At 37.7% G+C, this 17,613-nt stretch overlaps 1 protein-coding gene across 3 annotated transcripts in view; it reads right to left on the bottom strand.

The window, feature by feature from the left end:
• The window catches only part of LOC126481080 (uro-adherence factor A), a 150,782-nt gene that overhangs the window by 132,524 nt on the left and 645 nt on the right, over window positions 1–17,613 (bottom strand). The window contains exon 2 of one of the 3 annotated variants that reach the window (XM_050104568.1): window positions 10,458–10,488. The exons of the other annotated variants lie outside the window; for them this stretch is intronic. The gene's annotated coding sequence lies outside the window, so the exon portion shown is untranslated. The remainder of the gene's footprint in view (window positions 1–10,457; window positions 10,489–17,613) is intronic. 3 annotated transcript variants of the gene reach the window in all.

Here is a 17,613-nt window from a genome sequence, read left to right as displayed (position 1 = left end):
CTATCCTTTGAACTTGCAATCCCTGTTCTGAGCCTGTTCAGAGTTTTCCACAGGGACATTCTTCAGTGAAACCAGCAACTAGATTTTCCAATGAACTGCCTGAAAGTCAATGCGTGGTTAAGAATGACACCAAGGTACTTGAGCTGGAAACTTTGCCCCAGCTGCACTCTTCTCCATGTTACTAGAAGTTTCCTGTGGTTCTATCTGTTCCTCAGATGGAATGTGCACACTTGTGCTTTTCTGGGATTTGGTTTTAACTGGTTCTTACAGTGGTATTTATCTTACTCCTTCAAAACAACATCAAGATTTTGTTCCTCTTGTTCAAAGGTCTCACTTTGGGAAGAAAGTGTAAGGTCATCAGCACAGGTGAAATTGTGTGTGCTATAATCTCACCAAAGTAGTAATTTTTGTCCTAACAAGATGTGGCCCTTCCACAAACTTGGGCCATGTAACAGTTCATTGTGATATCGACTGGATTTAATAAACATTATGTCCAAACATTATTTTCAGTCACAACTAATGCAAGACAGCTAAACCTCAATGTTGACCCAGGTGTTTGGCACACTCTCAATATTCCATACAATATGAAAGATTTTCAATGAGGTTCAAATCCATGGATTGTTTGTGTTGGAACAGGAGAGTAGATTAGAGTGGTGTGGGCAGCATCTGGTACCGTTTTGTTGCTGATTAAAATAGAGAGCAAATTGGATAACTTGGTTGTCCAGCAGCTCATTGTAGCTGTTCCATCTGAAAACACTAATCAACTCAAATGATGGTCCCACTTCTCTTTAATTAAAAGACCCTAAAGGACATCACAGACCCATCACTAGTTACCATCAACATTTGTATGCAGTCCTTCCAAAAAAATTTACATAGTTTGTCCGCAGAAAATATGACGCCATATATCACTCACATATAGGCATAACATGATATGCCTTACCAAATAACATTCACAGACCTCCACAATTCACTGTTGGTGCCTCTGAACACTGGAACTTAGGTACTGTGCTGAATGAATCAGTAAGTTTATGGCATGCAAACCTGCTCCAAGTATACACTTGATGCTACTGCTTCCAGAGAATTTGTTACTAAATGGGTTGAAAATGACTATCTGATGTTCTGTAGCAATTGTCAATTCAGAGAGAAATACGTTTTAACCACATGCTGGGAGACAAAGTAGCAATCCCAGTCCATTAAACTTATCTTTCAGCTGCAATTCCAACACACATATCTTGTAGACTGGGTTGTTTGTCCCTGAATGCAAATCCCTAAAACAGTAAGTCTTGATGCACTACTTCCTTTGCAGTATTATTTTTGTTATGCCCATAGCCAGTAGCTCATTTTGTCTATATTGCCCTAATATCACATCCTGGTTAATTATTTACATGTTCCACAGATCATCTGAATCATTCTTTTATCAAAATGATGTGTAATGAGTCAGTTTACAAGATAAAACAATGGAAACAACAGGTTGGAATATCAACAATATAAGAAAAGATAGATTGCTACTTGCCATAAAGATGACAAGTTAAGTTGAAGACAAGCACAATTAAAAGACACTGACACATAAGCTTTCAGTCATAACCTTCATCAGAAAAAAAAGAGAAACATGCACCATTCGTTCACATAAGCAAATACATCTCGTGCACACATGACCGCCAACCCTGGCAGTTCGGACCAGAATGCAACTATCATGTGGAACGGAAGCAGCAAGCTAGAGAGGGTGGGGAAGGGGAAGGGAAGGCAGTGTGTGGGAAGGAACTAGAATGCCAACATGTACCACTCTGCAATTCACACTTCTGTGCCTGACAGAGGGTTCATACTTTTCTCTACTGCTCCACTCTTTTCAGTGCTTAGTAAATATGAATACTTAAATCTTTCTGTAGGAGCTCTGATACTTCTTATTTTATTAAGATGATCATTTCTCCCTATGTAGGTTGGCACCAATAAAATATTTTTGCATTCAGAGGAAAAAGCTGGTGAACAAAATTTTGTGAGAAGAACTCACATCAACAAAAGATGCCTTTGTTTTAATGATTATCACTACAACTACATACCTGCGACACTCTCTCCCCTATTTTGCAATAATACAAAATTAGCCATCATTCTTTGGACTTTTTTGATGTCCTCCTTCAGTGCTGTCTGGTAAGGATCCCATAGAGCATAGCAATACTTTAGCACAGGACAGACAAGCACAGTATAGGCAGTTTCTTTAGTACATCTGTTGCATCTTCTAAGTGTTCAGCCAAAACAATGCAGACTTTGATTTGCCTTCCCCACAACATTATATATGTGACTGTTTCAGTTTAAGTTGTTCATAATTTTCATTCCTAGATATTTAGTTGAATTAACAGCCTTTAGATTTGTATGATCTATTATGTAAAAAACATTTAACATATTTCTTTTAGTACTCATGTGGATAACCTCACACTACCTTTAAGAGTCAATTGCCACTTATTGCACCAACAGATGTAGTGTCTAAGTGATTTTGCAATTGGAGGAAGTTGCTATCAAGCTGTCAATAGGACCAGGCCTGACTGAGGAACAGCACCAGCGAGTGATACGTGTTCTGCACCAATTTTCGAATTCTTTCAAATCAGGTGTGGAGAAAAGTCAAACCAAGTGCTAAAACACCATATCAACAGTGGAAATCGTACACCAATTAGCCAGCGCTTGTGCAGGGTGTTGCAGGCTGACATCGGACAATAATGGAAGAAGTGTAGAAGATGCTACAAGATGATGTCACTGAACATTCAATGTGTCCTTGGTCCTCTCCCATGGTCTTTGTGAAGAAGGATGACACCTGACATATCTGCATCGACCACCAATGACACAAAATCATGAAAGAAGATTTCTACTCATTTCCACACATTGATGACACCCAAGACTGCTTGAAAGGAGTATTGTACAAGAAGCATACCATAAATAATGCAGAACCTTTTTTTTCTGAAAGCAGGTTGGTTTTATTCAGGATTCCAAGACACCATATTATTCCCCACTCTTTTGGCTACCAAACTCTATTTCTTAACTTAATCTCCATTCAATGTGACAGCCTAGTGCTGCCTTAATGAGAGGGCCTGTATGCCCACATGGTACCCCTCTACTGGTTGATGACAGCCAATGTCTTGCTGCTTCAATAACCTCCCAATCATCCATGTACTGCTTCTCATGGAGTGTGTCCTTCACTGGACTAAACAAATGGAAATTGGATGGTGTGAGATCTGGGCTGTAGAGTGGATGAGGAAGAACAGCCCAATGAAGTTTTGTGAGCTGCTCTCAGGTGCACAGACTTGAGTGAGGCCTTGCACTGTCATGGACAAGGAGAAGTTTGTTTGCATTTTTGTGGCAACAAACGTGCTGAAATAATTTCTTAAATTTCCTGAGGTTAGCACAATATACTTCAGAGTTGATATTGCACCATTAGGGAGAACATCAAACAGAATAACTCCTTCACAGTCTCAGAAGACAGTTGCCATGATTTTAACATCTGAGGGAGTGGCTTTGAACTCTTTCTTTGGAGGAGAGGTGTTAGAACACCACTACATGGATTGCAATTTTGTTTCTGCTTCGAAGTGAACTGATACTTCATCACATTTGACAATGTTCGACAAAAAAACTTCATGATCACCCTCGTAAAGCACAAGAAGTCCTTTGCAGATGGTCCTTTGTAGCTCTTTATGATATTCTGTTATGCAGCGAGGAAGCCAGTGGTCACACACCTTTAAGTACTCCAACTGGTGGACAGATCCGTCGGCACTACCAACAGAGACATCCAGTTGACCAGTGAGGTGTTTGACTGTGACCTGCAGTCACCTCAAATGGGAGTTTCTGCACATTCCAATATTGCAGGAGTCATAGCTGTGTGCGGCCAGCTGGCACATGGGAGATCGGACAGGTTTGCATAACCTTGTTGGCCAACAACTCACCACACTTTTGTTCACTGGCAGGTCTCTACAGACTTCTGCAAGCACCTCCTAATATCTGCAATGCTCTGGTTTCTCCCAAAAGAAACTCAATGACAGCTTTCTGCTTCGAACCCATCTCCATTACAGGCACCATTTTGAAGGTTACATATAGTGCTGCCACCTATCAGAACTTCATGAAACTGTAGGGGCTCAAATGAGAACTTTAATAAGATGTTGGCAATAAGCTCTCATTGTATGTTGATGATGAACAGAGGGACTGGCATACAATACTGTTTGTTATAACTTCACATACTACACAGTGAAGCAAGACACTACATGCTTCATACCATTCTTTCTGCTCCATGGTCATGAGGCTGAAACAACAATGGATACCACATTCCCATTTCAACCGTATGACACTCAGAATGATTAGGTGAAACTCATCATCACCAGGACCAAAGATGCAAGACAGCTGGTGCTTATACGCATTTTGGGCACCTAGGAGAAAGACCGAGGGCACTACAACACCAAGCACCAAGCAGTGGCATATAGTCCTGGAGACTTGGAATTGGTTTTACACATATGCACAAAGTGGGACAATTGGAAAAGTTGCTCCTTTGTCACTAGTCGGACATCGCTTATGAAGTTGAGTATTATGGCCCTTCGTCAAGAAGATAAAAGTGCAGAGACATCATACATGTTCCTCATATGAAGCCTTACTACAGTCCAGAGATGCAAATCAATGACAGCAGTTTCTCATTCATGGAAACTAAAGATCTCCTCAGTGATCAAGAAGCTTCAACAGGAGTGGCTATTTCTAATGCTCATCATAGTGAAAAATGATGTGACGACATGACTAAAATTTAAACTCCGCCAGTGCTGCCACACAGAGGACTGTTGGTAACACCTACATCCAAGGTGCTGTAGTTGGCGTCAATAAAAACTTCTGAAACAGTGGGTCACTGTTTCTCCAGGAGAAGGAGCAATGCTAACTGGCAGGCTGCAGGTCACCAGTTCAAACCTGATTATCAGCAGTTGTTTGTTATTTGGTATTAATCACTTCTGGAAGGTTCTCAAAATTTCTAGTGTTTGTAATATTTGTATATTCTGAAATATTTGATGTCTGTATAAGCAGCAATGTTCTCCACGAATTCAGCTCTGTTCTGGCTGTACAATGGTGTTCACAATAAACATGCTTTCAGTGGTGTACTTCACTGATAACCCTGCTTTCATATTTGAACTTGTGAGTCTGTTTACAATGTGACAGTATTTATAACAGTATCAACGTGCAAATATGTGTATAAATTCTGGAACTTGCATTCCCAACAAACTAGAGCCTGGATATATAGGAAAACAAGAGCCCCTCAGAAGCATAATGCAGGACCCACCTAGCTACCAATTTTGATTTCATTCCCAGCCAGTATTACCCAGCTGCAGCACCATCAATGACCCAGAGTACATGTGGTAGCCCGTGAACACACTACCATCATCCATCTGGAAGCTGCCCAACTGCCTGTGCTTGACTTCCAGGAAGAGCTGGCATAGAAGACCACCTCACAATAGTTGTTCGCATGTGCTACTTTCCAATAGTAACCACCTGATGATGTCGAACAGTTGCCTCAAAGACATATTGTGGGATCTGATCTATGTGATTGAGCAGCAGATGTACGAGCCCTATATTCAACATTAAGTCAATTTTATACCATATTGCAGAAGTCTCTTTGCGGACCTTAGTTTTCATACACTTATATGCCAACATACAGACTACCTAATAGTACTTGTGGTTAGTAACAAGAGCAAATTCAGGACGAACTGTGCAATTAAAGACCATAATACTATAAATGAAACTAATTTCTGTATAGGTTATGGGAGCTGGCTAAAGATTCAGAGTGGAGTTTTGTATTTAGGTGCAAAAGCCATTAATCCCAAAATAATTTTTTCTCCTTCTGCAAGGAATTTGGGGATAATTCTGGACCATCATTTACACTGGACTGAACATCCAACTGCAATCTACAACAAGGAGTCAGTGTTGCTTTACTTGCTAAAGAAATATAAAAAATTATTTCCTTTCATGCTTAAAAAGAAGCTCATAGAGACACTAATACTTCCCATACTTGACTATAGTGATGCCATTCTCCAAGTACTTTTATATGAAAGCTCATGCAAGCCAAAACTGTTGACGATACCTGTGTATGATACATATGTGGCATATATTTCTCTGACCATATCACACCAGTCTACGAGCCGTTATCACAGCTACATGCCAATAAGTGGTAGAATTATTATACTCTATGTTTGCTCTATTGTCTTCTCAACCACTGTGCTCCCTCTTATTTGTCTTCAACCCTTAACTCCACTATCTGGACACACAGCAGAAATACTCATTCTCAAGAAAGTAAAATTGTTTCTGTACCATCACATAGCACTGCCATGTTTTCTAAATCATTCCCTGTATTAGAAATCTGACTTTGGAACAATCTTCCTCAGAACATTAGAGAAATTAAATTCCTTCCAAACTTCAAAAGACTATGTTAATGGACCATCTTCTATCACAATAGCCTTCTCCCCTACATTCTTTGCAGCTCATTCTTTTCAGTCCTCCTCCCCCAGAACTTTCCCTTACCCCTTTTTTTGCAGAGTTCTCTGTTTATATTCTGTTCTTTCCTAACAACCATGGTCACTGTCATTTCAATCTTCTCCTGTTCCTTTACCCACTCCACATCTGATAATACTTAACATGGCTTCAAATGTGCTAAGCTAGTTTATATCACTTTAAATGTCCTTTACTACTACACTACCACTATCACCACCACCACCACCACCACCACCACCACCACCACCACCTCCTATTATTATTATTATTATTATTATTATTAATGTCATCATTATCATCGTCATCAGTACTATTAGTATTGCCAAGGTTTTGTAAAATTTTTGGTATGTGTTGCTCTTGGTCAGATGCAAAAGAGGGCCTTAAGGCACTAATCTAGTCAGACTAAATAAACAGTAAATACACAAATAGATGAATAAATGAATAAAAGCCTATACAGGTTACCCTTCGACATTAAGCAAGAAATTGTAAACCTACAAATACTCCAAAACACGGTAAAAGAGAACATTATCAGCAAGAATATTATTTTCAGGATATTTCAGCAGGGGGATATAAATTCAATTTCACATCAAATTTTTAATTTTTGCAGGAGATCTATAGGCGGTTGGTATGTGCTCTGTGAAATCAGTTACATAAATGCTTCATGTGGAGTAGTACATGAAAACAGCAGCCTCTTAGTAACAGAAGAGGAGCAGTGGCTTTATATATTAGTACAAGCAGATTAGCACTGATCATAACTTGTTGACTGTATAGACCTAAATTACACATGTAACCTACATGGCTGCTTCCACCTGTAAATGTACAACTTGACTCATTCCATATCCTTCATGATGGAATTCAAGGAACACATTTGTGAATGAAATAATCTTATGTTTCTTTTTTTATGCTGAAGCTGATAGAAAAAAACAATGATTTCAGAATGTATCGTATTTAGCTAAAGTGTGATATTAACCCTCCCCTAAGAAATTTTGGATATGGTGACAGATTGATCAGTAGTGTAGTCCGAGGTCTAGGTTAGGTTCAAAGGCAATAATTTGATTGTAAAATCAACAAATGTGAACGCCAAATAAAAGTTGTGGTAGCAACTGACCTTAAGTGTAGCATAATTTTCACATTTGTACCATATTTAATGCACTTTTCATCATAATAACTGAAGCTGCACGATAAATTTTCAAATAACATAGGAGGATTGGAACTTAAATAGTGGCAACTACTTATTCACAACTGATACAAAAGAGTTACATGTTTGCACCTGTTACTGTCCTTCAAAGTAGTCACCAGTGTTGTGTAGAACTCATTGCCAGCAATGTGGAAGGTGTAGTATACCGTTAGCAGAGCCTGTTCTGTTGACGGTGCGAATTGAGCGATTGAAAGTTATGGTGATTCTCATATACGACTGTGATGGTGTTATCCTAATGCATTACTTTTCTCCATGACAGACCATCAATGTGCAACATTACTGTTCATTTTTCGAGCATCACCTGTGACCAGCTTTGCGAAAGAAGCGGTGACACTTTCAGCGCAACCCACACATCATTTTTCACGACAATGCGCGGGCGCATACAGTGCAAGCTGTGGCTGCTCTGTTCAGTCAATGGGACTGGGAAGTACTGTACCATCCACCATGCTCCCCGGACTTAAGTCCTTGTGACTTTGATTTTATTCTGAAGATGAAGGAACCACTTCGTGGCATTCGCTTCAGAGCTGTTCCAGGGATTCGACAGGCAGTAGACCACTCCATTCGCACCATCAACAGAACAGGGTCTGCTAACAGTATACTACGCCTTCCACATCGCTGGCAACAGGTTCTGCACAATGTTGGTGATTAAAAAAATGGCTCTGAGCACTATGGGACTTAACATCTATGGTCATCAGTCCCCTAGAACTTAGAACTACTTAAACCTAACTAACCTAAGGACATCACACAACACGCAGTCATCACGAGGCAGAGAAAATCCCTGACCCCGCCGGGAATCGAACCCGGGAACCTGGGCGTGCGAAGCGAGAACGCTACCGCACCACCACAAGCTGCGGACTGTTGGTGATTACTTTGAAGGACAGTACTAGGTGCAAACATGTAACTCTTTTGTATCAGTTGTGAATAAATAGTTGCCACTATTTAAGTTCCAAACCTCATACATTCCTCATACATTCGAGTTGCCAACGAGTGTTTTGATGTATATTAAGTACATATACCCTACATAAAGCACAAAAAGTGCAAGGGGGTCCACTACATACCTTTTATCATCGGATTCATTTTAGACACAAAGGCAACACCTATGACAACAGTAGACCTACAAATATATATACACGCTAACTCAGCAGAATATGAAGGACTGAAAGATTTTATGATGAGATGAAAGAAATTCTTCAAATGATCAAATTAGACAAAAATTTAATTGTGACTGGTAACACTTAATTTAAGAATAATGAAAGGTTGTATATGATGAAGAGGTCTGGAGATGATGGAAGGTTTCAGATAGATTATATAATGGCATGGCAGAGACTTTGAAAACACATTTTAACTGCAAAACATTTCTAGGGGTAGATATGGTATCTGGTCAATTTACTAGTTATGAACTAGAGATTAAAACTGAAGAAATTGCAGAAATGTAGGAAATTAAGGAGAGAAATGTAGAAAAATTGGGATATGGGACTTGGATAAATCGAAGTAACCAGAGATTGTTAAGATTTTCAAAGGGAGCATTAGGCAATGACTGGCTATTTCAGGTGACAGAAATACAATAGAAGAGGAATGAGTGGCTTTCAGAAATGAAACAGATAAGGCAGTAGAGGATTAAATAGGCAGAAAGATAATGTCCACTAGAAATCATCTGATAAAACACAAGGTATTTAATGTAACTGACAAAAGCAGAACATATAAAGATGCTGAAAATGAAGCATCCAAAAGCGAATACATACATCTAAAAAATGAGTGTGATAGAAAGTGAAAAATGGCAAAACAGGAACTGCTAGAGGAAAGAAGTACAGTCGTCTAAGCATGTATGACTACGGGAAAAGAGATGCTACCAACAAGAAAATTAAAAAGAGACCTTTTGGGAAAGGAGATGTAGCTATATATCAGAAGTTCTGACGGCAAGCCAGAAATAAGTAAAGAAGGGAAAGGTGACAAGTGAAAGTAATAAATAGAATGGTTATACAAGAGAAATGAACTTAAAGACTAATATAGAAAGGGAAGAGAAAGTAAATAAAGATGATATGGGTGATAATAGCACTGCAAGAATACTGAATGACCCAAACTGAAGCACAGCCCCTGGAGTAGATGACATTCCCTCTACTGAGATACTTGGGAGAGCCAGCCATGACAAAAATATTGCACCTGATATACAAGATACACAAGACAGGGAAAATACCCTTGAGCTTCAATCAAGTGTAATAATTCCAATTCCAAAGGGAGCAAGTGCTGACAGGTGTGAATGCTACCAAACTATTACTTTATTATGCCCACAGTTGTAAAATTGTGACACAGATTATATACAGAAGAACAGGAACACTAGTAGAAGCGGACCTCAGGACAGATCTGGTTGGATTCTGGAGAATTTGAGAAAAAGACTAGGCAGTACTGGGCCTATGACTTACTTCAGAAGATGTGTTAAGGAAATGCAAATCTATGCTTGTAGCATTTATCGATTTAAAGAAAGGAAAGTTATTGACAATGTTGAATGGATTACACTTTTGGACATAGCAGGGATAAAATACGGGATGTGAAAGGTCATTTACAATGTGTACAGAACCCAGACTGCAGTTATAAGGGTTGAAGGACATGAAATGAAGCAGTAATTGAGAATGGAATAAGATGTGGTTGTATCCTATCCCCAGTCTTACTCTGTACGTTGAACACACAATAAGGAAAACAAAGGAGAAATTTTGGAAATGGGAATTAAGATTCAGGGAGAAGAAATAAAATTTTTGAGGCTTACCAAGGAGGTGGAAAAATACTTGGAACAGCACCTGAAAGAGATGAATAATGTCTTGAAAGTGGTTATAAGATGAACAACAACAAAAGTAAAACAAGGGCAATGAAATGTAATCAGATTAAATCAGTTGATGCTGAAGGAATTAGGTTAGGAGAATGAAACATTAAAAGGAGTAGGTGAGTAGTGTTATTTGTCCAACAAAATAAGTCAAAGTGGCTAAATTACGGAGGAATATAAATTCTGCCTAGCTCTTAACATTTGTATCAGATAGATCTTGGTTTTACCAGTATGTATACACCCAATAGTGGTCTATGTAAAGTTAAAATGCTTTGTTTCAAGTATTAGATAGTAAGAGTAGTATAGGAAGAGTAACAGTTTTTTTTTTTTTTTTCCCCCCCCCAAACTAAATGTCCAGTAATTATTCCTGTTTAACAATATCTTGTTATATATTGACATATCAAGTAAAATGTTTGATTTTTTTCAAAAATAAATCATACTGATTTCAACAACATATGCCATACATTTTAATGTCATGATGCCGCAAGACTACAGTGGAAAACCCAGGATGGAATGTAACAATATTAGAGAAGTAAAGTTGCTACTCACCATATAGCGGAGAGTCACGATAGGCACAACAAAAAGATTCAAACAATTGTAGCTATTAAGGCCTTTGTCAGCAATTGCTGACAAAGGCCTTAATGGCTGAAAGCTATAATTGTGTGAATCATTTGTTGTGCCTATCGCGACTCAACATCTTTGCTATATGGTGAGTAGCAACTTTCCTTCTCTAATAAATTACTCTTGTCTTGGTTGACAATAATTATTTTTATTTTTTTACTTCTTTTGATAAGTTTTGCTCTTAGTATCATCAGATCTGTGGTATAAAATATTCCATGAAAAAATATGGAAAACAATTTTCTGTACAATGATGCAATTTGCAAAATACCACCTAAAATTAGTTGGAGGAACAATTGTTTGTACATGAAGCATTGAGTTCTGTTATATACTTCAGCTGCTACATAGTATCTAGCCAACTGCAAACGGCGGCCAAATTGGGTCACACCATCCAGCATGTTACAAAATTAGTGTCTTTTGCCACAAGATGGCATCAGAGGCAACATCTGTACCAGACTAAAAATTGAACAGATTATCATAACGCAATTTTTACAGATTAGAAACTGCTGAGTAACTTATTTGTCATTGGTAGTTTAGTGATGACCATCACTGTTGTGCTTTAACATAACCCCACAAGAACAACAAATAGAATGGAAAAATATATCAAAATAATTAATTTTTGAAAATATAATGTAACTGGATAGATAACAAAACTTATCCACGAGATGGCAATAAGAGAAAACACATATAAAAATACTGGAATTTGCAAGCTTTCAGAGCCAGTGGTTCCTTCTTCTGGCACAAGGGTTGAGGGGGAAGGATGAGAGATGAAGGAAAAGAACTGCTGAGGTGCAGGAGGAGGAGGAGCCACTGGCTCCGAAGGCTTGCAAATTTCAATACCTTTACATGTGTGTTCTCCTGTTACCATTTGGTGAGTATTTTTTCTATCTGCCTAGTTACATTATTCTTTCAAAAACAGAACAGAAAGTCTTATAGACAATATACTTTCAAATGTGAACAACACAGATCTAGAAATTATTAATACTGACTTAGGGCTATCCAATTATAATGCCATCATCCTTAAAATTCCAGCTACATCAGTGAAAGAAAGGAACGTACTTCTTTAACATTATGAAAAGGATAGATTGCACTCTCCATAAAGATGACATATTGAATTGTGGATAGGCACAAAAAAAGACTATTACACACAATCTTTCTGGATGGAGTGGCCAGAGATAACAGTCATGTGTGTGAGGTATGCTTGTTCATGTGAATGTGGGCATGTTTTTGTTTTCTGGAGAAGGATTTGGCTGAAAGCTTATATGTAACAGTCTTTTAGTCATGCTAATCTGTAACTCTATGTGGCATCTTTATGGTCAATAGCGAGTCATCCTTTTCATAACATTTTGATATTCTGTGAAAAATTTTGCTAGTTTTGTTGGTAGTCTCAGTAATGAATTTGGGTTAGAAGTGCTTTCACACTCACGTACTAATAGTGCTTTCTCCTCAATACTCATGTCCAATTTTGAAATGTGTTTGCCTAAAATATTGATTACAGTCCATTCATGTCAGATCACTAAATCTAGTTATGGGACTGTGTCAGGGATTAAGATTTCCTGCAGGACTTTAAAAATGCTTAGTTCTCAATTGAACACATCCACAGATCCTCAGTTTATAGAACATTTAAAGACTTGAGAGAAAATATACTGACAGGTAATTGCAAAGGCAACGCTACATAGACATGATGACATCATAAGAATATTGGGCAAAAAATCAAAATCTGCATGGGACATTGTAAAAAGTGAAACAGGGAAGATATATGAAGAATGGGAAATAACAATTACAAATACTGATTATGTCAATATTGGCAAAAAAGACTTGCCAAATTACATAAATGATTACTTTATAAATGCTTCTCAAAAACTTGGTTTAGATTTCACAAATCAGGATAAACTTGGGTTGTGCATATCAGCATACAGCATGTGCTTAGTTCCAACTAATGAACATGAAGCAGTGAAGGTGATTAAAAGCCTCAAATGCATAATGTCAGCAGGTGTAGATGTGCTAGTGTCACTTATAATCTGTACTGCTTCACAAATCAAAGCCGTTCGCTCACATTCTGAATTTATCATTCACTGACAGGGGGTTCCCCCAAAGATTAAAAATATCAAAAGTGATAGACCTACCTTTATTCAAGAGTGGGAATAGACATAAAGTTGAAAATTACCAACTCCTCTCAGTATTCTGTAAAGCAACTGCCAGATTTTTGAAACAATGAATTGCCCAGTACTTAGATGTCTACAGCCTACTGAATAATAATCAGCATGGCTTTCAAAGAGGTAGAAGTACAGCAACAGTGATATATGATTACACTGATGAATTGGTTACAAGTATGGATTACAACAATAGTGTTGTAGGAGTTAATTTACATCTTTTGAAAGCTTTTGATATGGTTTGTCATGAAATTCTTTTGCACGAGTTGGAATTAATGGAGATAAAAGGCATATAGGCAGTCATTTTTCCCTCGTTCTGTTGGGAGTGGAACAGGGAGAGAAGATGCTAGTTGTGGTACGAGGTACCCTCTGCCACGCACCGTATGGTCAATTGCAGAGTATGTATGTAGATGTAGAATAGAAAACAAGTATTATCAATCATATTTGCAAAATAGATCATAAGTTGTGGAGCTCACATCACCTCATGCTAATCACAAAATCAGATTATTACGTGATGCAAGGGAAGTCAAAATAGGCATACTCCAGGTTAGTGTGTTAGGCCTCCTTCTGTTCCTTATTTACATAAATGACACACACCTCAGAAACTGCAACCATGATAATTCTGTTTGCAGATGACACTAGTGCGGTAGTAAGTGATGTTAAGGACTCTTTGTCCAATACAACCGGTCAAGTCCTCAAGTTATTGCAGTCTTTGTTTTACGCAAATAGGCTGAGCCTTAATATAAAGAAAATGAACTATAATTATATTATTTGGATAGATCAGTCAAAACCAATATCGCCATCTGGTACTGGGCAGAAATGAGTTAAAAGGGTATGATGGAAAATATGTTTTGGAATGTACGTTGACCAAGACTTAAACTGGAAAAACCGTGTAACTAAACTCTTCCAGCAACTCAGTTCTGTGTGTTCTGCTCTGAGAATTATTTCTAAAGTTTGCTTTTCAGATGGTGCTAGAATTGTTTATTATAGTTATTCATAGTCCTTTGTGGCTTATGGAATGGTTTTCTGGAGTTAGATTAATAGTCAATTAAATCAAATTTTTACATTACAGAAAAAGGGTATTCAATTCTTGCCAAATAGCTCTGCTAGGGTTTACTGCGAGCCCCTATTTAAAAAGTCATGTTTGATTACTGTATACGCTCCTTGTACTTATACAAATGTCTCTTGAGCACAAGAGCCAGACTCTCTGACCTGCAAACCAACTCCTCTACATCTATACTCTGCAAACCACTGTGAAATGCATGGCAGATTGTACATCCAATTGCACAAGTTATTAGAGTTTGTTTCCTTTCCAGTCACATATGGAGCGCAGGCAGCATTATTACTAAATGCCCCTGTGTATGTGCCATAATTATTGTAATCTTGTCCTCATGGTCCCTATGAGAAAAAGACATAGAGGTTGTAGTATATTCCTAGTCATCAAGTAAAGATGATTCTTGAAACTTTGTGTGTATGCTTTCTCGAGAGAGATTACATCTGTCATCAAAAATCTTCCTGCAGTTTCTTCAGCATCTCTGTGACACTCTTCCATGGTTAGACAAACCTATATACATTCAGTATCCCAGAATAATCGTATCTGGTACAGGTCCTACACACTTGTGCAACATTCTAGAATGGGTCGCACGAGTTATTTGTAAGGTATTTCCTTTGTAGACTGTCTCCATTCCCCAGTATTCTACCAATGAACCAAAGTCTACCACCTACTATACCCATGAATGAGCCTAAGTGATCATTCCATATAATATACCTACAAAGTGTTACACCCAGGTATTTGAGAGTTGGTCGATTCCAACACTGACTTATTGATATTATAGTCATAGGATACTAAGTGTTTTTGTTTGTGAAGAGCACAGTTTTAGATTTCTGAACATTTAAAGCAAGTTAACAATTTTTGCACCACTTTGAAATCTTAGCAAGATCTGACTCAATACTTATGCTGCTTCTTTTGGACAGTACTTCATTATAGATAACAGCATCATCTGCAAAAAGTCAAGTTTATTAATAATATTGTCTGCAAGGTCATTAATATGCAATACAAGGGTCTCAACACACTTCCTTCCTTCTAAGATAACCTGCTGTGCCCTACCTACCAAAAAATCCTGTCATGTCATAAATTTCACATGAATATGATCATACTTTTGACAATAAGCATAGATGTGGTAGCGAGTCAAATGCTTTTCAGAAATCAAGAAATTCTGCATCTATCTGACTGCCTTAGTATAAAGCTTTTGTGCGAGAAAGGTGTGAGTTGAGTTTCACATCATCGATGTTTTCAGAATCCGTGATGGGTGGCACAGAGGAAGTTGTTCTGTCTGAGATACCTCCTCACTATGTTTGATATCAGAATATGTCCCTTGTAGTTTTGTGGTTATTACCCTTATTGTAAATGGGTGCAACCTCTTCTTTCTTCCAGCAATTGGACACATTTATCACAATTACTGCAGTTATAACACTCACAGCTTTGGATCCCTCCATATAGTACAAGTTAGAATAGATTGAACTGAAATACACGTGAACCACTTTAATGTCATTCTTTAAAATGCACTGCCAATATACATAAAGAGGTTGGAGACAGAAGTGGCTTTTAGAGCAATGTTAAAATCATTTCTTGTTGAGAGGTGTTTCAACAACATAAACGAATATGTTAGCTTACAGGAATACTACGCTCTCACTTGTGGAGTTCTTTTGATTCTATTAACTGATGTACCACCTATGCTGTGTTTTCATTGCAAAGATTGTTTGTGGTTTGTTTTCTGTCTCTCCCATTTCAGATGCAGTGTAATACATGCCCTCAGAGATGGGATGTGATGCTAGCATAGTTGGTATGGATATAGTGTTGGCACGTTTCCATTTGTTCATGCATTATACTTTTCAATGGCACTGTAAAATGTGTTCATGTGTTTTTATTTTTTCAGGGGTGTTTTATATTGATGTTTCATGATTTAGCTACATCACTGATTTACTTATTATGCATGTTGTACTTTTCAGCAGAGTTGTTTAACGTGTTTTCATTTTTTAAGCATTGATTTTATTTTCAAAATTTCTTGTTCACTGTTTTACTTCTTGTGCTTGTTGCAATCACAATGTAGTCTTTGTATTTGTGATTCCCCTTCCAATGATTTATCGAGTGAGGTGGCTACACCAGTCTTAAAGTAGAGGACTTGCATTCGGGAGGCGGGGTTTATTTCTCTGCCAGCCATCCTGACTTGGGTTCTCCATATACCATCTTACTTTGTTAATGTTTCATATACACATATATTACTTCTGTAATGTATCTGACATGTTCAATGCTATTGTACTAAATGGTCTGTGGATGAATAAATAAAATGAACAAGCACATGTAATGAATATGTGCATTACAATAAAACCGTGGTAATCAACAGTAATACAAAAAGTCTATTGGATAGAACATTACGAAAATATGCCTCTTCTATGGAACAAAGCAAAAGTTGCCCTGCGACTACATGATAATTTATGTTTAGCACTGACAATGGTACAATGAAAGAAAAAACACCTTCTTTACAGGTTACCATCATAAAGGTTCCTGTTGCCTCACTATTTGGCTAACAATATAGACTGTTTTAATAAAGGTTCCTTCTTTTTTTATTGAATATTACTAAATTTGTATATCTTGATGTCTTAGGGGGAACACTGTATTTTTTAAATATCTGATATCAATGACAGCTACATAATCCATACAGATTCATATGTACATGTCTATGTACCTCTTGAAAAATGTGATCCATTATTTAAATACTGTAGAATACATAACAATGACTCGCAAATTGAGTGTAATTAGGTGTTCACATGTCACACACATTCTGTGGTCCGGTGCAGATGATGTCTCTCATGCCATCTTTGGCAAAAGATGTTTAATTTGTGATATGCCTAATTGTATGAACCACCTTGGACACTCAAGTTAAGAAAGAAAATTTATAACTGACTTGATACTGTGTATCCCACCTTGGACACTCATGTTAAGAAAGAAAATTTATAACTGACTTGATACTGTGTATCCATTAAGGTGTGTAACTGAACTCATTGCATCATGTACAGGCAACTGTTTCCCACCTAGTCTTACATTACGTTTTGCATATTGTGTCATTGTACACAAAATCGTTTTCAATCTTTTCTCATGTAATATTTTCTATCACAGAGCTGATGATGCTGAGAGTAAAACGCATCACAAGGAGTAAAACACAAATACTGGTGACCAAGACAAGATTAATTTAATTAGTGCCAAATATGATCGCAGATTCTGTGATATCACGTCTCAAATATAACATAGTTCTCACGACATCATATGGGGT

The sequence above is a fragment of the Schistocerca serialis genome, chromosome 5, assembly GCF_023864345.2.
Source record: "Schistocerca serialis cubense isolate TAMUIC-IGC-003099 chromosome 5, iqSchSeri2.2, whole genome shotgun sequence".
Lineage (NCBI taxonomy): Eukaryota > Metazoa > Arthropoda > Insecta > Orthoptera > Acrididae > Schistocerca > Schistocerca serialis.
This window is presented reverse-complemented; position numbering and strand designations above follow the sequence as displayed.